This window comes from Chelonia mydas, chromosome 1 (assembly GCF_015237465.2).
Source record: "Chelonia mydas isolate rCheMyd1 chromosome 1, rCheMyd1.pri.v2, whole genome shotgun sequence".
Taxonomy (NCBI): Eukaryota; Metazoa; Chordata; order Testudines; family Cheloniidae; genus Chelonia; species Chelonia mydas.
The window spans coordinates 234,805,598-234,829,892 of record NC_057849.1 but is presented as its reverse complement, the minus strand read 5'-3'; the positions used below and the strand labels follow the sequence as shown (position 1 = coordinate 234,829,892).

General features: G+C 40.7%; 1 long non-coding RNA gene across 1 annotated transcript in view; it reads left to right on the top strand.

The window, feature by feature from the left end:
* The first annotated feature begins 14,248 nt into the window (after nucleotides 1–14,248).
* LOC122464397 overlaps nucleotides 14,249–24,295 on the top strand; it is a 113,535-nt gene continuing 103,488 nt past the window's right edge. The window contains exon 1 of the long non-coding RNA XR_006288368.1: nucleotides 14,249–14,347. This is a non-coding gene — a long non-coding RNA (uncharacterized LOC122464397). The remainder of the gene's footprint in view (nucleotides 14,348–24,295) is intronic.

The following is a 24,295-nucleotide window of genomic DNA, read 5'->3' as shown; positions in this document are numbered from 1 at the left end:
GGACAAGGTTCTAAAAGGAAAGGGGAAACTGGTAGATAAGAGGAAGGTATGTCCTCTTTCTTCCCAGCTGGCTGAAACTGGAAAAGCCTCAAGTGGTTTTATTAATTTGTACTCTGAGCTGACTTGTTCTGGTTTTGTGCTTTTTGGAAATGAAGGAAGCCCTGAGGAAAGGGATGAGAAATGACTTGTAACAGACACTTGTACTTTTCCTTCCTCGCTGGTGAGTCTGTAGACTGGCTTACAAGGCCCAAATCCTGAAATTGGCTGCCTCCTCATGTAAAACCCTGGTAACGTCACTGGGCGTGGTGAGAGCTTACATAGTTCCTTCCGCATGGAACTGAGTGGAGGATATGGGGGCATAGTGTCTAAAAAGGTTATCTGGGAACTTAAGTGCCCATTTTGAGCAGTCGCTTGTATGACTTAGCTTTTATTTGCCCAGGTTTTCAAATTGAGCCCTTTAATTGTTTGTACTTAATGAAAATATTTAGACCTTACAATTTCTTCTTGGGCATACTTTTTTTCAGTCTTCTGAACAGATTTTAAAATATTGAAAAAAAAAACTGCTTTTATTGCATATTATTTTTAATGTTAGAATTAGAAATGGGCAAACTTGTTTGGGGTAAAATAAAAATTGACCTGAGCCTTCATCTCAAACTCAGCCTTTCTGGATTTTCAGAAAGTTTGGATTATTATTATTATTATTTATTTTTTTTATTATCCACAAGTACTGGCTCTTTCTTTTTCCTGGATGAAATAGGGTTGCCAGATGTCCAGTTTTCAATGGGAATACCCAGTCCAAAAGGGACCCTGGCAGTTATAGTCAGCACTGCTGACTGAGCTGTTAAAAGTCCAGTTGGTGGCGCAGGCAGGCTCCCTATCCGGCTCTGCACAGCTCATGGAAACAACATGTCCCTCCCTACATGGCTCCGCAGCTCCCGTTGGCCAGGAACCCTGGCCAAAGGGAGCTACGGGGGCAGTTCCTGTGGGTGGGGACAGTGCGAAGAGCCAGAGGGACATGCTGGCCTTCTCAGGAGCCACCTGAGGTAAGCCGAAGCCTGCACCCCTCAACCCCTCTTGCATCCCAAAGCCCTCATCCCTGACTCTACTCCAGATCCCACCCCCCCCTAGCCAGAGCCCTCACTCACCCCAACCCCCAAACTCCAACCCTCTGCCCCAGCTCGGCCCCCTCCTGCACCCAAACTTCTCATCCCCATCCCCATCCCAGAGCCCGCACCCCAGCCAGAGCCCTCCCCACCTAACTCTAAACCCCTCAGCTGCAGCCCAGAGCCCCCTCCTGCATCCCAAAACCTTTATCCCAGGCCCCACCCCAGAGCCCACACTCCCAGCCAGGGCCTTCACCCCTTCCCACATCCCAACCCTCTGCACCATCCAGGAGCCCCATCCCGCACCCCAATCCCCAGTGAAAATGAGTGAGTGAAGGAGAGTGACAGAGGGATGGGGGATGGAGTGAGCGGGGTTGGGGCCTCAGAGAAGGAGTGGGGAAGGGGTAGGGCGGGGCAAGTGTGTTTGGTTTTCTGCGATTAGAAAGTTGGCAACCCTAGGATGAAACCGAAGAGAGAAGGACGGGAGGAGTTGTTCTCATGGTATTTCCAGCCCAGCTGGAAGAAGGAAAGACCAAAAATCCTAATTCCAGACTGTGATGAATTCTATCCAAGCCACCACATTAAAATTCAGTGACACTGCATGAGTGTGAAGAAAGAATATAGCCCTTTTTATGCAATTAAGAGGTTCGGATAAGGTTTGAATAAGCATCCAAAGTTCTGGGTGATTATTCATTCAGATTCTTTAAACCTTTTTTGGTTCACCAATCACAGGAAAGAATCACAAAAGTGAATTACACTAAACCAAATCTAGGCCACTTTATTTCTGAATGAGTGTGTCCGCTGAAGGATTTAATGCAGTTTAACTAACCCACTTTAAATTCACCCCTTTAGTTAATTTGGATTAACTTTCCTGAGTGTCCCCATGTAGACAAGCCCTTGTAAGCTGGCAGACAATGTTGCATCTATTGCCACTTGCACAAGCTGGGTAAGCTGCCTATTAATTCTCTACCGTTTCTCACTTAGCAGCATTCTCTTCCCATAAACATAAAAGAATTAAAGATAGTATACAAAATAAAGCTTAGTTTTTTTTATTGTCAGATGAATCCTTTGCATACCGTATAATACACAAACTGGAGAAAAATAATTTTGTTTAGCCACTGTGACTTCTAAAAAAGATATTTAATTTACAATAACAAAATGCTTTCATGGGACAATAAATTCCACTAGAGCTGGTGAAAAAAAAAATTGAAGAAAAGTGGTGTTTTTTTCAAAAGAAAAATTTTCACAGAAATGTTTTTGTTTCTTTCGGTTTTCTAATTTATTATTTTTAACAAAAAATATTAAAAACCAATTTATTTCTGAAAGCTGAAACCTTTTCTGTTTTCAACACACGGAAATCTTTTGGTGTTCAGTTTTTCTTTGAAAATGCAGAAAATTTCCACACAATATGAACAAATTTGATTGTTTCAAAATATTCATGGAAAATACTTCCTAGTTTCCAACCAGCTCTATATTTCTGTGCCAGAAGATGAGGCCATTTTGAGTTCTGCTGAGATCAGGCGACGATAAGACAAAGCTCCATGTTGCATAAGGTGGAGTATCCCATTTTAAAAGTGAATGCTCTTCCTATTTCATGCAAGGTAGAGGAATTTAGAGGTGGAGGGTCTGATTCTCTGCTGCCCTGTACTTTGTATAGTCATTTACACCAGTGAAAACTGGGCGTAAAATTATACGAAATAAGAATGGTATCTTACAACTATTTTGTGCTTGTAGAAAAGACTACCCAATGTGCAGGGCAATGGGGACTCAGGCCAGTCATTTGTAATTTACAACAATACACAACAGAAGTGAAAGGTTAATTCTTCCTTTTGTTGGTGGAGGCTAACAAATATTTTATTTAAAAAAAAAATTGATTATTTGCAGTTTTGACACACAAATAATACTGAAATGGACTTTTTAAGATCTCTAAAATACAAACATCAAACGCAAGCCTCTATTAACAGCTTTGATCCATTATGCTCTAGTTATGTCAGCTTAAAGTTGATATCCTGTAAATGGAGGGAGGATGGATGATCATGATGTTAAAGTGCTGGGACCCAAATTCTGTGGTCTGGCTGAGTTGCGCTCAGTCTAGGAGTGCACAGGGAGGCAAAGATAGCTTTATACCATCTTTAAATTCCTCTGATCTTAAGGCCATCTGGAAACTAGTCTTGCCACCAGTGTAAGCTATAGTCAGGCTGCTTTAACATACGTCCAACTGCCAGTGCACCCAAAGGGCTGCTTTATTAACATGGGCATAATGGTACCTTGACTATGTCTTCTGTTCCCTGGCATCCTCTACACCAGATGCTGCAAAGGACATGACTATACACAACTCAGGGATTCACCTTAAGCAGAAGGAATCCTGAAAGGGCGAGATGTAGAGGAGCAGATAGAGTGGACACCATGTCCGGGCCTAAGACCGGAGGACTTCTGGATTCTATTCCTCACTCTGAAGCAGACTCCCTTTATTGCCTTGGGTGAGTCACAGCCTCCCTGAGCCTTTGTTCCCCATCTGTAATATAGGGATGATATTTACTTTCCTCACCACATTGCTTTGAGGCTTAATTCATTAATGCTTGTTGAGCTTTGAGAGTCTCAGATGGAAGTTAGCACAGAAGTCACTACTGGGTTCCTACAGACCTCATTATTGCCATGATCTGTGGTCTGATCACACACCTTACAATCCTGTCTGTGAGCACCATCCGTTTTATTGTTGGCATTTACTATTTGATCAATTTTCTCTTTTCCCATTTTATTGTTTACAAATGGATCAAAAAGCAGCATGAATCATCAGAACTAGTGGTGAAAAGTTATTCTTTTGGCAAAACTCTGCCTGCTGTCATTTTTTATAGTTAAGACTTTTGCCCAAAGCCTTGAATGTCTCACCCTGACACCAGCCTGCAGTAATTAATCACTAAATAGTGACTGAGGCAGTGGACCCCCAAAATTATCTTCATACTATAGCATATGCTGGAGCCAGCTGCAGCTAGTATTTACAGAGAAGCAGCACAGAGGAAAACACTCTGTCTGACAGTCCCCTGCTGTGAAGTCCAAGCACAGTAAACCTCTAACAAAGGTCCATAGACAGAATGTTTGCTTGTATTGACCTTCATTACCTGAGACTGTTTGGAAGGCAAAATGTCAATGGTAATGTACTGGAATTTTAAACATTATCCTATTTTAATGAATATTTCCAGCCTCTCACATACATACAAAACTGTGGATTAGTGTAGTGAAATTTCATAATTTAACAATAACTGCAGATGAGTTTTGCTTAATTTCAACACCACTCCCCCTGAGCATCTTAGTTGGATATTAAGAACACTCTCCACCCATCCGAGTTTCATATTCTATTGAAGCCTGGAAAAATGTTGCTTATGGACTGTCACTGCTCACAGCAGCAGGGGTCCATGCGATAGATACAATAGGCCCAATTCATCCCTACACCTGTGCTAGGGCCAGCACTGGGGCAGAGGAGAGGTGGTTTGCCCTGATTCCAGAGCTACCAGGGGCCAGTTCACAAGTTGTGTCCCAGCTGCCATTGTTTCTATGGGCCTTCCATAGACACGGGACAGAGCCACCCCAAACGCACCTCCGGACTCCTTCGATACATTCCCTCCCTCCTGCAACCCACCCTGGAACAGCTCCTGCTGTGCAGGGGAGGGCTTCTGCAGGGGTAGTGCAGAGCTGGCTCTGTGTCTGGAAGGGAAGGTAATGGGAGCTATTAATTTCAGGGGTTGTTGTGTGATGGTGAAAAGGGACCATGGAGTAACGATGATTCATGACCTACCTCTCTCCCAGCTTCTTCTTGTCATTTCCTACTTCCACTACTGGGTTGCACCATATCATCTTCCTCCCTGCTAAACAGGGAAGGCAAGAGAAAAACGCATTCTCCTATAGCTCTACAAGCACCCTTTCCCTGGCCTCTGTGGATATTTTTCCTTTCCCCTTTCCATTCTTCTGAACTGGTGAGGAGGGGGGAAAACACCCCACACATACACACTTCCCCTACTCCTCCCATGTAGGTAACTTCCCATGCAGAGAAAGAACTCCTTTGATTGTCATAGGAAAGGCGGGAGAAATCCCTTCTTGACCTGTCTCCTTTCCTTACAGGGAGAAGTGAAGAACTGTCTCCTGATCCTCCCTCATCCATGACCCAGCCAGTTGTCTCTGGGTGCCCACAACATATTTAGTTGTCTGCTTTTTTCTTTTCAGGGAGAAGAAGACTTAGTGCCACCTCAAGCTAAGGAAGAATCCTTTCAGGACAGAGTTTCTTGTCTCCATCACACCTAAGCTTAGTAGCATCAGGATCAGGAAATATTCTTCCCAGTCCCACTGTACTGTGTCAGGAATGAGGGCCGGAAACAGAACCAATTTGAAGGCAGCCCCTGCAGCAGAGCCTGTCTCCAGACAACTTAACGAGCACAGCTGGCATATAGAGGGCTGTATAAGAGGCTACACTGCCTGATTGATTGGAAGAAGCGGCACCAAGCAGCAGCAACGGCTCAACAGTTCAATGGCTGTTCAAAGCATTTACCTATAGCTGCAATAGCTCCTGCCTTGTTACAGCGTTGGACCCAGCCTTGCCTCACTCCAGGAAACCTAGTTCTGACTCTCCACTCCAATACCTGACTTTGGCTCTGACCCTTGGTTCTGGTGTCTGGCCTCCGACTCTGGTTCTGACCCTGGGCTCTGATTCCTGGTAACTGACTCCAGCTCTGACCCCTATGTCCCAGTCACTGGCACTTTCAGCTATAATGGGTAGATTAAGACTGTCAGGTACGGGCTAATGGGAAACCCGTTCCAGCCCCAGTCTAGGCTTGCTGAAAGCCATGCCCATGTCCTGTCCTGTAAAACCAAGCCTTTTTAACCCTCTTAATTCAGGACAAAATTTGCCAACTTCAGAAGCATTTAAGCTTTTGTGGAATAATGGCATATTGTAGAATCACGGGGGAAGCTCAAATTAGAGTTGGATGAACTTTGTGGGGAAGAGTGGAACCATGAGCTTTCAACTGTCATTGTTCCTGAAGGAAGGGACTCTGAAAGAAAATCCAATGTTGTTCAATGGTGTTCCACCCTCAGGGTTGGAAATCCATATAGACAGGCTTGGGAGGACTATATTTTTAGCAGTAAATGTTGATTTCACTGTACACACACAAACCGTTGAAAACATACTTCCATCGATAATCATCAAAATTTACAAATAGGCAAAGTAAGAAAAATGCTGCTTGAGAACTTATTATTGCCCTACCTTAAAGTGTATAAAGTGTATTGTAATGCTAGCTTTAGCGGAGGATATTTACTTAGTATGTTTTGACATATGATATTGACAATTTGTGTTTTAAAGTTTATAAAGCTTTAACTTTTTGAATCTCAACATTTATTGTCATTAAATAATTATTGGCTGACCCACCCATAATTTCACAAAACTGTGAAAATGTATATAGTGAAAAATTCTTTAAAACAAACATTGATATTATTTGTCAACATATTTAAAAAAACCCTGAATTCTGCCAAGCCTATCCATAGAATAAGTGTGATTTTTAAGATATCGTGTGCTCACCTGCATGAAAATACTAAAGATATTTGGGTCACACTTTACATTCTGGTTTCATTTACAAAGGGTTAATAAATGTTTAATGGATGTTGTAAGGATTAGTGATAGGCCTAATCTTTCAGGCAAAATTTTTCACCAAAAAATGTAGATTCAGTGATACTGAAACATTTCACAAATTTAGTCTAGTTTTGTTGAATTGTTCATGTCAAATCGCATACAAAAAAATTCCAAAGAGTTGAAATGTTTCATTTTAACATTTTGATTTTGCAGTTCCAAACAACTTACTTTCTTCAGTTTTATTAAATCTAAAACAATCAATCTTTTTAAACAGTCAAAATTGAAGTGAAACATTTAGCAACTGACATAATACAGAATTTTTTTCAACTTTTTGATTTGTCAAAAATCTTGTTTTCAATTTCACCCAAAACATTTTTTTTTCCCCCGAACCGCCAGCAGCTAAAAAATCCATTGCTTGCACAGCTCTAATAAGGATGTTGCAGACATGAGAAGTATGTGTCACAGATACACATCAGTAGAACAGGTTTCAGAGTAATAGCCGTGTTAGTCTGTATTTGCAAAAAGAAAAGGAGTACTTGTGGCACCTTAGAGACTAACCAATTTATTTGAGCATAAGCTTTCGTGAGCTGCAGCTCACTTCATCGGATGCATACTGTGGAAAGTACAGAAGATGTTTTTATACACACAAACCATGATTGTAATGGATTTTTTACCTTCAGTCCTTTTGGTACGATGTCCATCTGTTTTTCATGCAGTTGATAGAGACAAACACCTACAAGATCTCTATCAAGCATTCTTACAACTACAATACCCACCTGCAGAAGTGAAGAAACAGATTGATAGAGCCAGAAGAGTTCCCAGAAGTCACCTACTACAGGACAGGCCTAACAAAGAAAATAACAGAACGCCACTAGCCGTCACCTTCAGCCCCCAATTAAAACCCCTCTAATGCATTATTAAGGATCTACAACCTACCCTGAAGGACGACCCAACACTCTCACAAATCTTGGGAGACAGGCCAGTCCTTGCCTACAGACAGCCCCTCAACCTGAAGCGAATACTCACCAGCAACCACATACCACACAACAGAACCACTAACCCAGGAATCTATCCTTGCAGCAAAGCCCGTTGCCAACTGTGCCCACATATCTATTCAGGGGACACCATCACAGGGCCTAATCACATCAGCCACACTATTAGAGGCTCGTTCACCTGCACATCCACCAATGTGATATACGCCATCATGTGCCAGCAATGCCCCTCTGCCATGTACATTGGTCAAACTGGACAGTCTCTACGTAAAAGAATAAATGGACACAAATCAGACGTCAAGAATTATAACATTCATAAACCAGTCGGAGAACACTTCAATCTCTCTGGTCACGTGATTACTGACATGAAAGTTGCAATATTACAACAGAAAAACTTCAAATCCAGACTCCAGCGAGAGACTGCTGAATTGGAATTCATTTGCAAATTGGATACAATTAACTTAGGCTTGAATAAAGACTGGGAGTGGCTAAGTCATTATGCAAGGTAACCTATTTCCCCTTGTTTTTTCCAACCCCCCCCTTCCTCAGACGTTCTTGTTAAACCCTGGATTTGTGTTGGAAATGGCCCACCTTGATTATCATACACATTGCAAGGAGAGTGATCACTTTACATAAGCTATTACCAGCAGGAGAGTGGGGTGGGGGGAGAGAAAACCTTTTGTAGTGATAATCACCCATTTTTTTCATGGTTTGTGTGTATAAAAACATCTTCTGTACTTTCCACAGTATGCATCCAATGAAGTGAGCTATAGCTCACGAAAGCTTATGCTCAAATAAATTGGTTAGTCTCTAAGGTGCCACAAGTACTCCTTTTCTTTTTACATCAGTAGAAGTTTCTACAGAGGGTTATAAGCCAGGTTCTTCTAAACAACCTATTGTGATGTAGCAGTATCTAACAATTGATTAGCAATTTATTAAAACATCTATTAATCCTTCAAAATACCTTAATAAAGTACAACTGCTACTTGTTTAAAAAACAAAGTATAAAAAGAAATAGCAATTGGCCTGATTTTTCTGGGATACAAGTGCAAAATGAAGTTCTCCTCTCAGGGTATTGACTCTGATATTTGGCTCTTGCTCCATGTACAATCATGTAATGTCTCAATTGATATTATCAGAAGTTCTATACACATGCAGTACATAGATCAACAGATCAGGCCAGAGGATTGCTGGAGGACCCAAGAGGGTAGCTTCACCTTAATTACAAACAGGGACCTTTGTGCTATTATACCCAGCATGACCACATTTTCCTCTGCTGAAGTGCTGAATACTGGGTTATGTGTTTTGTTTTTCTACTGCTCCCTTGATTGACCTGCTTGAATTCCTCCATTGACTTATGCAAACATTACTCTAAAAGTCTTGCTTAAAAACAGAAGAGAAAATATAAAAATTTGTTCTTCAGTTTGTTTTATGGGGGTTCACCTCTCACAGTTGTATTTGAAAATATCCAGCAAGCGTTTTCAGTGTATGTCTTGCTGTATCGCTCATGCATGATGTTAATGTGACACCTATATATTATAAGAGAAACAGTCTTATGCATCCGATGAAGTGAACTGTAGCTCACAAAAGCTTATGCTCAAATAAATTTGTTAGTATCTAAGGAGGCACAAGTACTCCTTTTCTTTTTGAGGATACAGACTAACATGGCTGCTACTCTGAAACCAGTCTTATGCAATGAACACTTACATATTTAAATAATATATGCTGTAATAGAGGAAAGCACACGTCTTTCCGTGACATACAGAAGCAAAATAAAATTTGACTAGTAACACTGTTTATCTACAGTGCATCAGTCTTTGGTCAATAAAAATGATATTTAGATCTCATTGCTATATACTGATTATATGGTATCAGATTTACCATATAAACAAACGTCAACAACTTTGTCTTTAAGGCTGAGCATATAATTATTTTTTTCTTTTTCCTATAGCACTTTCCATTCTATGACCTCAAAGCACTTTACAAACATTAAAGATTTAAGTCGATGAATGTAAACTAGTTGAAGATCTAGACCTCAGTATAGGTCCTCTGAGGTAGTGAATTAACAAACTATTTTTCAGATGGAGAAAATGGGGCATGGCCAGAAATAGGCCCTTGGGTTGAAATCATTCCACTGACTTCAATAGACTCAGGATTCTTCCCATGGTCTCCTGAGTCCTAGATCTGTACTTTAACCAGAAGACTTTCCTTTGTTCACATCACTGCATTAGACAATGGTAAGTTCATGACCAATGTGTGACTCCATTGTATCTATCTTCTAACTAATACATCTGATTATGACGTTGCAGGTTACTGATTGAACTGATACATGCTGATTGAACTGATATTTTTCTATCACTCTCACAAATTTCACTCTGGAAGCAATCCTTTCAGGAGCTATTGATGACGGAATAAGTTGGCCCATATATGTTTGGACCATGATCCACACAGTTCCAAGCAGGCACAAGGCCCTGCCTGCATGGAATTCCTTGTAGTACCAGGACCTTAGTTTGCTGGCAACAAGTTCTGTTTTCAGAGTTATTCCCAGAAAAATCTGTCTCGGTGATTTCAGTAAAGAACAAGGGAGTTTAAAATTCTCTCATTATGTATTTAGAAGATCCAATGTCAACTTCTAATATAGCAATGCAGTTCAAGCAGGCATATATATATGTTTTGCTGTGTGTGTGTATATATATATACACACACACACATCTGCATCGCTATATATACCCAATTAAAAATCAAAGGAAATAGTTTCCCATAAAAAACTCTGGTGTTAAAATGGTATTAGATTTAAACTAAGAAAAGCAAAGAAAATTTAGACTTAAGGCTAAAATGTGATCCTTAACATGTCCCAGGGTGCTTGTTGATTGTAGCACATTCACAATAAAAAAATCTCCCACTGTTAACAGACCTCTGCAATACTGAGACACAACAGGGTGCATAAAAGACGGAGTTTGAGAATTAACTCCCTATTTTCTGGCTTCTTGATGTTTTCAGTCAAGCTAAATATTTTAACATAATTTTGCATGCACATAGCACAGTGGTTGGTGCTGTATAAATTCTCAATATCTCAATATTATCACGTATATCTAAACTATAGAGTGGCTATACTTAGTAAGACATACTTATTTACATCTACAAATTACACAGAATATAACTATTAATTATTTGTATTACAGTCGCAAGTAGAGGCCAGCTGAGGTAAGGACCCCATTGTATATGCCGCATACCGCCGCCATGAGATATAAAACACCCTTGCCTGCAGGGGGAAGATATACATGATTTCCTGTCACAAGCAAATGGGAGCTGATGGGGAAGGCCAGGAAGTAGCTCTGTATCTAGCAGTGCATAGCTTTTGAGAGATGGGCTCATAGTCAATACTTTTTAAAGGACTCTAGTGAAAAATGAGCAAGTTATTGAGTCATAGGGGTGGGGTGGGTAATGTAAAATATGTGAGATTACAAGGCATGTGTATCAACCATATTCAGTGAGAATAATGTGCTGAGTAGGGCCTCAATTCAGCAAAACACACAAACCTGGGACATGAGGGCATGGAATGAGGGGTGTCTATAACGTCCTTTTGTGTAGAGCAGCCACTGCATTGGGGCATGGGTTGAAAAAAAAAAAAGACAAATTATTTCTTTTCTTCCTTATTTTTTTTTACCAAACCTAACAGGCATTATGTTTACCAGAAACGGACACATTTTTGGAAATATATGAAAATTGCCTAGCGAGATTTTTTTTTTACAACCCCAACCCCTGTGCTGGGAAAATTATCAATGTTTTCCAGTAAGCCATCTAAATTTATGATGCCTGAAGATATTTTATATACCGTTTCCCAAAGTAGAAATTACAGCAGCCTTGTATTTTTGCCCTGAGGTCCTTTTCACAGTTATACATGCAGATGATCTCTAATAAATTGATTTATACTCCTCTGTTTCATGACAGAATTACTCATTATAAGAAATACCTCTCACTCCACTTAAGGGCACACGGTTTTGTAAATGCTGAGTCAGTACATGTGAGTGTTTAACAAGCCAAGCCTTGTGTTTCAAAACAGCAATATAGGTAAACACCCCCCTTTGGATGAAGTCTGATTTTACAAAACTTTTTTAAACTCAGAAGAGTCTGAGTCTGCCTGTTTGATGATAGAGTATTGTGCTATTTCCCTTCATCTTGTGAATGCCTGTTTTGATTAAAGTTTGGGGCATCTCCTGAGATCTTCATAAAACTGGGGTTTACTGGGATTCAAATAAGAATCTAAATAATCTTTTGTTTAAAAAAAACTCTTCCTCTTTGGACTATGTACTCAGTTAACAATATGGTGTAGATAAATACTTAAATGTCAGCTGTGATATTCTGCATTTTTCAGGATCAATGTCATTTCTATCAAATGATCCTCATTTTGAGTGATGTTACTCATTTTAGTTCCAAGGTTACCCACATTCCACATAAAACTCTTCCCTTTCACTTTTATTTCTTAAAAACCGTTTGTAGTAGAAATTAAGACTTGTGGAACAGAGGTTATGGAAACTTGTTTATGCTAAGGGAATGAATCTCACAGCATGTTCAGTTTCCTGCATAAATGCTTTTTTGTGAGTTCTTCACTTTGGATCTTTGTTACATGTTGCATCCCACATTTGGGTCTTGGCTGGTTGAGGTATGATCAAATGTACTATTGTACCTGTTAAAATAATCTTAAAATAAATAGTGTTATTTTTTCCTACTTTTTTTAACAAAAGCTGCAGAATATGGGTAACACAAGATTGTGGTGGGTGTGACTTGGTCCTGTAGGGTCTTTTGTTATGGCTTCAATCTTGTAGAGATTTACGCAGAACTGAATTTATACACGAGTAGTTCCACTGAATTCAGTTGGCCTACTCACATGCATAAATCTTTACAAGACTGAGGCCTATAACATCTCTCTAGCTGTAGCATTTGTAAAGTACAAATCATTGTATTATGTACTCTAGAGTACTGATCTACCCAAGCACTTAACCATGTGAGTTGTCCTATAGAAATGAATGGAGCTCTTAACATGCTTAAGTGCTTTGCTGGATCAGGGCCTAGACCTGAGATAAAAAAGACTCTAATTTCAGGTTCTTTCTGAAACACTTTTTTCCTACCTCTGGCCTTGGCACTCTCTCTTATGGACAATTTGGAGGATTTACATATTTACATATTGTTATTTAGTAGGTTTAGGGGGAAAGTTATTTTTGTTTTTGTTGTTTTAAATGAGGCAAGTGGCAGCCTAATTAGCATAGTTGACAAATTATTACAAAAACTAGATATGTGTAACTGGAAAGTGAGGTAACTGATTATACATATTTTTCATGTGAAAATTAAAGTCCAGGACTCTGCTGCCTTTGCTCATTGAGTTTAGTTTTTGCTCAGTTACACATTTTGCAGGGGTAAACAGGGTTTAATGTATACATTGGAAAGTTGCATGTTGTGTACAGTGGGTTTTCCCCCTCTCCTTTCATGGGCTTGCCGGAGAGAAATTGTGGAATGCTTTTTCTGCCAGGCAGAGTGCTCGCTCTCCCGGTTCATGGTGTGCCTCTTGCGGCTGAGAGGCCACTTCTCTATTACGAACCTGAAGAGAAAAATTGGCAAAAAGTAAGTGCCATGGGATTTTGCTAGAGTAATTACCCTAGTCTTCAATATTAATGAGCAATTAGAGCACTGTCCATGAAGCAGTCCGCTGATCCTACGGCTCAAATGAGGACAGTCCTGTGGCTTTGCCATTAAGAGTTTAACTATTTGTCTAAGTGGGAAAGCCCTGGGACTGTTGTGGTTACTGTTGCTGTATCATAGGACTGCTCCAAGTCTGTCACTGAACCATAGCAAGCAGGCTCGCTGTGACATAGCGTATCTCTCGTCACTGCTTAAGGGAAGGAAGGCCAGGGAACCCAAAGTCTAATCCTGCACTAGTGTTATCTGGAGGGATGGGAGAAATTCCTCCTTTTAAAAAAAAAGAATATTTAGTCATTTTTAAAAATAATTCTAGACGTCGGGTGGGATTTTCAAAAGTGCCCAAGTAACTTCGGAGCACACGTCTTTTTATTGGGCATGTATTCCTAAATTTGGGTACGTCTACAAGGGAAAAAAAGACCTGCAACAGTGTCTCAGAGCCCAGGTCAACTAATTCGGAATCATGGGGTAGATGTTCCTGCTTGGACTGGGCCCTAGGCTCTGAACACCGGCAGTGGGAGAGCAGGGTTCAGAGCCCAGGCTGTATCCCAGGCCTGAATGTCTATCTTGAGGCTACTCTAACTTGTGCCGTTTGGAAATGATTCCCTAGGGAAAATAATGAATTTGAAGAATCTGGGGTTCATAAAAAGGAGATGTGCAAATATCCTCAGCATCATCGAAGTTTTAATTAGAAGAAAAATGGGGGGAAATTGAAATTTTTGTAATTTTTTTCTCCTTATTTTCCAGCCAACTGTGCTGACGATACAGCAGCCCAAAAAACCTCAAATCTTCTCAAGGGATCTCAGATACCTTGGCCTGTTTCTTTGCCTCATCTACAGCCACAGGGATAGGAATGCAGAAGTTCTTTGGACTCCAAGCTGTTCTCCTGCAACCAGCATTTCTACCACGCTGTTTCGTTTGTGCACCAGGCAACAGAACTAGTAAGTAAACAAATAAATAATTTTTGCAATGAAAAATGGCTTTTCAACCAAAACACAAATGTTTGCAGGGAATTCTTGTTTGGTCAAAATTACAGTTATTCAATTAAAAAAACAATTTTTGGGCAGGTTTTCAGTATCAGGGTTTTTGTCTTTCTACCTCTCCCTTCTCTTCCTTTATTCTGCTCCTCTGAAGGGGGGTGGGGGGAAGTGGTGGAAAACCCTCAACATTTAAACTATTTCATGATGTTTTGAAATGAACCAAAATTCATTTGTCTCAAAAAAGAAAAATAGATCCATGAAAAATGTTGTAACAAAATACGTATTTTTGGTTTCTTTCAAATTTCTGGGCAGAAAATACTTCCTATTTTTGATCAGCCTTACCAGATAAAGCTTGGGGAGTAAACATCTAGATTCCATGACATCAGTGTTCATAGACAGCTCTGTTCAGTTCACACAGAGTCAACTCTGAAAAGAAAGAAATGATATTGAAAGTACAGCAATCACAGATGATGGCAAAAATCAGTTTCCGTGACAACATGACCAGACTGTAGCATGTTTTTAAAAACAAAAACAAATGAGGTTTGAAACATACCATGTTGAAATAGATCCAAAAATATATTCACACATAATGTTTTCTCCTGTCTTCAGTGCTTAATTGATGCTTGAGTCTGAAATGGAGCACTCCTGACAATTGAGTTGTGTGTGCTTGACTCTGTGTCATAGAAATATATTTTGATATCTAGGCTACATTTCCTTTTTGCCTGTAGAAAGTCAGCCACCAGGCTGAGGCTGCTCTCTGTTGATTAAACCATGTTCCACTAAAAACCTACAGTGCAAATACATGTCAGCAGAGCATGTTCTGTGTACTGTTCCCTCTCATGTGATAAGCGGTGCATTTCCTCAATGGATGCACATTGCTTACATTTTTAGAGCTATTAAGCTGGGATAATTATGGAACAATCTAGGCAATGTTCAGTAGCCCATGCAGATGCCTGACAGGGCATGTTGTCTCTTAATTAGGAATTTGAATGCCTAATGCTTGTATATTAACTGAAATAATTGGATAGATGTTTTACATTTTCTTCAGCTTTACTGACAACTGAGCAAGGGACTGCACAAATCCACGCATCTTTCTAAACCAGCTCATTTTATTTGCACATTCTAGGTGGTCTAATGTGGTGGTTAAGTGCGGCTTTTAGGAGAATTGATTCTGTCTATTGTGTAAACGTACTTTGTGATGTCTTTTAGTAAACCTAACATTTTAAATCTGGCATTTTACTGCTTCAAATAGCTGCCATGCAGTATTCAGAATAACTGCCACTCTGCACCCCTTTAGTTACTTGGAATTTAAGTTACTGGTAAATCAATCATCATCATTATTATTATTATTTATTGCTAAGTGCTGACAGTGGGCTCTGCATTGTTAACAAAAACTAAAAACAAACAAAAAAAAAACGGGGCGGGGGGGGGGGGGGGGGGTTGCAATCTAAAAGCCTGATCCTGTCAACCTTACTCACACAAGTAGTTCTCATTCCCCATTCACTTCTATGGGACTGCTTCCGTGAACAAAGGACTTCTCATAGAGTAAGGGATTGCTGGATTGAACTTTAAAGCTCGGATAAAGAAAGCAACTCCGCATGCGTAGGCCCATGCCCCTGCACAGGGCCCTGCTGAAGCCAAGCAGGGCTGCTCGGGTTCAGGCCCTAAATGATCTGTTTTATTATTCCTGAGAGACAAAATGGATGAGGTAATATATTTTATTGGAGCAACTTCTTTTGGTGAGAGAGACAAGCTCTCAATCTCTTTTGAAACAGAAACCACAGTCCTAACCCCATTAACACTTAGGCTATATCTACACTGGCATTGGAATGACAAAACTTTTGGCTTTCAGAGCTGTTAAAAAAAACAAACACCCCCCCCCCCCCCCCCCCCGAAAGACAAAAGTTTTGCCGACGCCAAGCACCAGCGGACCTGCCGAGAGCAATTCTGGGATCCAGGGAGAACAGTCAATGGGTCCCCTAGAAAGGGATGGCTCAGGTTTTTGGGTGGTGCTGCACCTGCACTGGCTGGTACGCAGCAAGCTGCTGCCAGCTGCACTGCTGGGCGCACTCTGCCGGCATGGCCAGGACTTCCACATGCCTGCCCGGCTACCTTCACCACCGCTGGTACCACCCCACATGGGTGGCGGGTATGGAAGGCAGGGGGAGGCTGTGCCTCCCCCAACAGCTTTGCATGGCCCTGCCCATGCTCCACACCCAGGCCCCTTTCTGCTTCCCGGGCTGTTCTGCTGGGGGCTCTTCCCCGCATGGCTGGGGCCCCAGATTGGGGCTGGGGTGGCTAATGGAAGCTGCCCAGCGTTCCAGGGCTGGGGGGCTGTGCCACCCACTCACCCTACTGGCGTTCTTTCACCCTCCCAGCATTCCGGGGGTGTATGTGTGTGGGTGATGCCCGCTCAGCTGCCTGGCGTTCCGGGACTGGCGGCACTCGAGCAGCCTAGAGGTGTGTGTGGGGGGGGGGCGGACTGGCTGCCGTGCCAGGAGGGGGGTGGGCCTCTCGCGGAGAGGCGGGGCCATGGGCAGCAAGGATGGTCCTGGCCAGGGGCTAGCCTCCCTAAGCCCAGGGTTCAGCCGCCTCTACCATGGCTGTGGCACTATCCGGGGTTCCCCGGGCCCTTTTAAATCACCCAGGCCCCTGGGCAAATTGACTCCTTTCCCGCCCCTCCTCCCCCAAATTGCCTAAGCGATTGTGTGAACAGCACTTTGTTGGCAGGAGCGTTCTCCTACCGACAACGCAAATGTTGCGCTTTTGGGATGGAAGTTTTTTGTCGGCAGGAGAGCTGACAAACAGCAGCTACACTGCGCGACTTTTAGCGGCACGGCTGTAGCAACACAGCCATGTCGCTAAAAGTTGTGTAGTGTAGACATAGCCTTAGACATGTGAGTAGTCCTGAGGAACCTATTCAGGTGCATAGAGTTAGATACGTTTACAGGATCAGAGCCCAGTCCCACTCCCTTTGGCGTCAAAGGAAGCAGGATTGGGTCCTGTATAATTAGCTTATTTAATCTTCTCTGCTATATATGCGAGGAGGTACCATGCACACCAGCATATACATTGTTTATATTTAGGATACTTGATAAATATGTGTTTATCACTATTATTAGTATAAAAGCTCCTTTAAAAGCAACAAATTGCTCTCTATTAGTAATGTGCATAATGACCTATTTCCATAAACATTTTTAGTAAGAGAAATTTGAATGTGAAAAACCCTGCAGACATTTTACGGAAATTAGACTGTATTGTGCAGAAGTACATCATAGTTGTATTTTGTTGTTTAATATTTTGTTTTGAGAGGTGAATTACTTTCTTCCTGATATATAGTGTGAAAGAGGCAACTCAGTGTAGAACAAGGGAAAAATGACTCTTAATATGTTTTTCTCTTGCTAATGTTTATTCACTTGATTGACGTAAGGATGTTTTTGCAGAAAATATACAGGTTATTTATTTATTTATTGCAGAGTCATTTAAAAATACGTGTTAGTCATTTTAAAAATGTCCCAGAAATCTAGTCATTAGGAAAAAAATAAAGAGATGTATGGTCAAAATGATTAAAACAACCTCTGACTCTGTATCTATGGTATTGTTTTTCTATCTACCTGATCTATGTATCGCCACATGATTTCCATACCAAAATACTGGTTAAGTATGCAAAAATAATACTGTACTGAAGTTTAGGAGCTGTTTGAGAGATTTAGCCCCAGGAGTTAAATTTGCTTTAACTATGTGTTTTGGGTTGAAAGGCATGCAAGCATATCAATCAGTATTGTGTATAGCCCAAACAGCAGTGCCCTATGTTTTGTATAGTACGTAGACCTTGCAGCAGAGGAGTTGTTATATAACTCACTTTACATTTGTTTGATGTAAATAAGGTTTTTCTTCTTCACCAAATGGCTTTTAAATTCTGAAATACTAATTATCCATCCTGCATTCTGTAAAAATAATACACATGGAGGGTCAGATGATCATCTTATGCATATAAGCAGTTTCACTGAGGTTATGCAAGTAAAGTGGGCAACATTTGATCCTGAATTAGGTTAATAGCATCCGATGAAGTGGGCTGTAGCCCACGCAAGTTTATGCTCTAATAAATGTGTTAGTCTCTAAGGTGCCACAAGTCCTCCTGTTCTTTTTGTGGATACAGACTAACACGGCTGCTACTCTGAAACCTGTTAATAGCATAGCCACACAAACTAGGTAATAGAAGGAAATGCCAATACATCTAATGCTAAAAGACTGAGCAATTTTTCAATTCTGTGTGAAATAAATATTTTTTTCAAAAGGAACATTAAATCAAAGGTCTAGATATTACGAATTCTGAGTTCTATTCCAGTAATACTGACAAATTTTGTGAACTTGGGAAGGTCACTTAGGAAAAGATTCAAAATGCACCTAAGTGACTTAGAAGCTTAAATCCCTTTAAAAATTGTACCTATCTAGCTGTGCCTCAATTTCCCCATATGTAGAAATATGGCTCATAATTAGAGCCAGGGGAAAATTTTCAGCTGAACTTCTTTTCAGTGAAAAATGCAGATTCAGTGACACCAATATATTATGCAAGTTTTACAAAAATGTTGAAACACATCTTTTTGATTTTTTGTTTCCAAGTGACATTTTGTTTCAAAAGTTCCTTCAATTTGATTTTTTAAATACATCTGAAATGTTAAACTGAACATTTGGGGGAAAAAATGTTTTTGCTTCAATCCAAAACGTTATTTTTTATTTTTCAAAATTGTTATTCACACAGTTCTAATGGTAATGCTTGCTCCAGCTTGTAAAACTCTCTGAGATCAATAGATAAAACATGCTACATAAGCTTTCAACTCTATTGAAGATTTAAATATTTGTAATGCTATTGAAGAGAAAAGTATATTCTTATATTTCTAATTCTGTGTTACAAAACTGATATGTAGCAGCTATTTTTATTCCTAAAAATGCATTTGGTAATTGAATGTGTTTTATTCATGTATTTGTTTCATTTAAAAATTTGAACTACATAGCTGAGTTGGAGAAATCTTAATTAAAATGGAGATTAATGAGAAGGTGTGTGAAATGTATACATTGTGGACCTGATTCAGGAAAGCACTTAAGCAGGTGCTTAACTTTAAGCATGTGCCATTGATTTCAGTTGCATTGAAGCATACATTTAAGCACATGTTTAAGAGCTCTGCTAAACTGGGGCCTGAATGCAGAGCTGGACATTACTATTACTATGGAGGACTGAACCAAGGGCACCCAGGTTTTAAGCTGTAACAAATACAGGGTTAAAGACACCCCTCCTGACGTGGGCTCATGCAAAGTGCTGCTGAATGTCTAATCCTCCCACAACCAAGCAAGTGAGAGTAGAGGGTCCTCAGTACCTTGTTGTATCAACTCATATATTATAGCCCTATCTTTCTCCCATTTTGGTGGGTGGTCAAGCTCCAATTGATTTTAATGGCAGCAGGACTGGCCTTTATGAAGGCAGGATTTTCTTTGCTATTTTAATTAGGCATTCATTAAACACATAGAGGCAAGTATCAGTAGTCTGCCATCATTATTGCTGCATGCTATACACAGTCAACAGAAAGAAAACCTTAAAAACAGCAGTGAAACGAAATCTGAGATGTTGAATTAGTCAAGTGAATTAATGTACATGATCATTTACTTACTGGTAACTTTGCTGAAAGAAAGAGCAGAATGAGCCTGAAAAGTAATTCTAGGTTTTTTTATGTGGGGGTTGTCAAACTGTCTGGAATAGCTCACAATCATGAGTGCCTATTTTAGGGCAGCCTGTCAGAAAACAAGGGTAGATACCCCAAACTGGTGGTATGTTCTATAATTAGATTTCACCAACCCAGTAACAAATGTGAACTCTTGGATCACTATACCAGTCTTACCATGGAGTCACAGTCAGTCCCCTACTCTCCAGTCTACCTTACCACCCAGACAAACTGAACTTTGTGATAAAAGGTACTCGAACCTAAAATCACACCACATTAGGTTTCTCCCAATCAGTCCCAACAGACCAGTCACTCACCCCAGATCAACTGGTACTCCAGATCTTACACCAAAGACAATGCTGGCAGCCAATTCTGTAGTAAATGAACTGTAGGTTTATTAGATAAGAAAAAAGAATGAAAGTTATTGAGAGGTTAAAGTGGGTAAAATATATTAACAGGTAAATCACAGTTTGTAACTCTAATGATACAATAAGCTGCCAGTTTCCTAAAAGTCTTTCAGGGCTACCCAGAATAACTCTGGGGATCTCTGTCTTCTCGTTCAGTTATTCTGCCCTGCTAGAATCCAAACAGTCCAGAGAGACCGGATCTTACTTTGAACCTATATTTATATCTTCTTCTAACAGAAAACAAGCTGGCAATCTCTCTACCCACCTGGGCTTTCCCTTTGATAACAGTGAGCGAGGAATGTATTTAGTCTTTTGACCTCCGACCATATACAAAATGGCCACTTGCTTTGAAATTAGCATTTTCTCTTTAAGTCCTTAAGTCCTTCATTAGCATTTCATAAGATTTCTTTGATGGGTAATTTAGTTACAAGGTATACATAACATAAATGTTTGCTGTTACATTATAACAGGAATAGATAAGCAAGAACAATACAAGTAACGACCAATTAGTTTTCATGAAGTTTAAACACAGGACCTATTAGTTTTTGTGAAGTTTAAATCTGAATACACACATAAACATTAACAATTGTTTTGATCTACACTAATACAAGTGAATTGACCTGAGGTTCTGGGCCTGACCAGGTTTGCCAGAATCACAGCTGTACCTTATAAAGAAAAGGAGTACTTGTGGCACCTTAGAGACTAACCAGTTTATTTGAGCATGAGCTTTCGTGAGCTACAGCTCACTTCATCGGATGCTGAATGCAATGCATCCGATGAAGTGAGCTGTAGCTCACGAAAGCTCATGCTCAAATAAACTGGTTAGTCTCTAAGGTGCCACAAGTACTCCTTTTCTTTTTACGAATACAGACTAACACGGCTGTTACTTTGAAAGCTGTACCTTATGTTGATTCTGAAAAAACAAAAAGAGTGAGAAGACGTTTAAGTTAGCATTAGAAAAAGAGAAACTGTTCCGTGCTCAGCACTTCCTCCACTTAACAGAACAAAAGTCAAGTCTTATTAATATAGTCAACTGCGCCATAGTGACTCATCAAATATTATCTGTTGTTTTATGCTTACTATTTTGTTGAAATAGAATTATGAGGTTTTGCTGACAATACTTTTGCATGGTATGCCCTTTTCCCTGAATTATCTACACCCTTCATTTTAATCCTCCTTTATTGTTTAGACACAAACACTTACATTGAGGCCAGAATGAGAAGCCACTCATAGTGAGAGAGCATGATTTTCAGCAGTTCATGTTGGTACATTAAGTCTTCTTTCCTAATCTTCCCTCCCATGTGAACAGAATAGGTATTTTTAATAATAATAAAAAGAGATAATCACTTAATGCAGAATTGTCCATTGCACCCGAATAGCAAATCCAGTTTAAATGGAAATTTACACAAAGAATTATTTATAGGAATCAATCATAATTACATTTAATGCATGCTGCAGCTGTTTATAATTGTGGTTTTCCCAAGGTTATTCCCCTCCCACCCTCCACCCCCACACACATGAAATTTGTTTCTGTGGAAATGCTTAGGAAGAATTATAAATTTCTTGTAACTGTGGTAAGGCAGACTAGATCCTGATTAGTGGATGTCGCAAAAAGAAAGAGCAGGCTTTCTTTATTTGGACCTACAAAAGAGTTTTGTAGAAGCTGAATTAGCAACACCTAATAGGAGAAATATTTTGCGTGTCTATTTCCAATTCTCTTGTCTATTTACTGTTGGCTAAAACAAACTGGAGCCCTTTAACATAAGTTAAAAGGGTAATTTTAGGGAAGAATAATTTCCAGACACTGTGGGCCAAATTGAGAAGTGATACATAAAGTGGATTTTTTTAAAAAGCTCTGCTCTAGGAATTATTTGGGGGAAGTTCTGTGGCCTGTGTTGTATTGTACAGGAGGTCAGATTAAATTATCCCAGTGGTCCCTTCTGGCCTTGGAATCTACGAATTTAGACTCCCTAACATTCTGCCAGAACCCCTAGAGCTATTTACTCTAGAACTGTTTGAAAAATGGATTTTAAACAGTTGTAAGTTTTGACTTTTCATAAAAAAACAAAAAATGTTAAGTTTTGATTTGAGGTGGTTTTCCAATGAAAGCAAATACTTTCTGCAAAATAAATTTGGTTAGCTGACAAACCAATTTCCATCAAAAAAATGTTTTGGCCAACTCTAATTTGTACCCCTTATACTTACATTTAAGGAAGTCTTGCCTTCATCTGTAGCATGGGCTGTGGATCACTTGCTAGGATCATCAGGATATATCTCATGTAATCATTTTCCTGCCATTGGAGGGGCTTCGGGTGTTAATGCACCTCGGTCCCTCCTGTTCTCTGCCTGTGTCACACAATAGTTCAGTCTCCTGAGGGCTGTAATACTTTGGTCTAATTCTGGTTGTTGGCTTGTTGTGAGTGTGACTGGGTGGTGTTTAGTGGCTTGTCATATGCAGGAAGTCAGATTAGATGGTCTGGTGGTCCCTTCTGACTTTAAATTCTGTGACTCAATGAGTATGTCTACACTGCAGTATAAGCTTAAGGTAAGTGGAACTCAAGTCTGTGGACCCTGGATTAGAGAACCTGGGGCATGAGCATCTACACTGATTGTCAACCCTAAATTAAGAATTTTCTAACTGGGCCCAAACCTGGGGCTCTAGCATCCACACTGCAGTACACAAACCTGAGTCCAGCCAACCATATCCCAGATTTCCTAGCACCCTCCCAAAATGTGGTTGCTCTAGCCCTTTGTTCATGGTGCAGTGTGGAAAAACTTGACTGTTCACCAAACTTACTTTGTCTTCTGGAGAGTCAAGTTGGCCTGTGGCATCGTGGGATACTTCTGGTGGACTCTCAAAGCAAGAATCCAGTGGGGCTGTGTCTATGCTGCAAAGCAATAGTCTTGAACCCTGGGTCCCAGCTTGACCCAGGCGAGGACCCTCAACCCCCCTGGGGTCCTGTGACCCTGATTCAGCATGATTTTGGGTAGACAGAAAGGGGGTTAGGCTTGAGCCTGAGATTGAACCCTGGGCTTACATTGCAGTGTAGACAAACTCTGTGACTGCAAGTCAATCTAATTTACATGCTGAGGAGCCTGAAGAAGGCATAAGTCACTGTATCCCACCAGAGCCGGCTCCAGGCACCAGCATTCCATGCAGGTGCTTGGGGGCGGCACTGTGAAAGGGGCGGCAGTCCGTGTGCCGGCAGGGCGGTGTCTCGTCTTTCCGTGGCAGCCTCTTTCCTCAGGCTGCCACGAAGGCAATTCAGCGGCAACTTCACTCTGCAGGCTGCGCTGCGGCGGCAATTTGGTGGCAGCTTCTGTTTTCGGACGTCCTGCTTGGGGCGGCAAAAATGGTATAGCCGTCCCTGTATCCCACATTCCATTATAACTTGCACATTCTCACCCATTCTTCCACCTCTTCCGCCCATAAATTAAACCATTGTAGATTTCATCACACGTGGATAGAGTGGCTGTGCTTTTAAGTAGATCTAGGGGAGTCTAGCTGAAGGTGAGCTAAGTTACACCATCTCATGCATCCCTTCTGCGTTGTGCTCTGTTACTCCAGTTTTCAAACTGCGGTGCCTACGTTAAAGCATCCTGATAGGCACTCTCCAGTGCCCAAATACTACAGAGAGGGAAAGTCTAAAGCTTCAGACCTGAACTTTCCTGAACTTTGAGGATGGTTGTAATTTAAACAACTTTGGAATTTTTTCGGTATGAGTCTGTTTCTTCTAAATATGTATCTGAGCACTCACATGTGAAACTGGGTAACAAATCTCAGA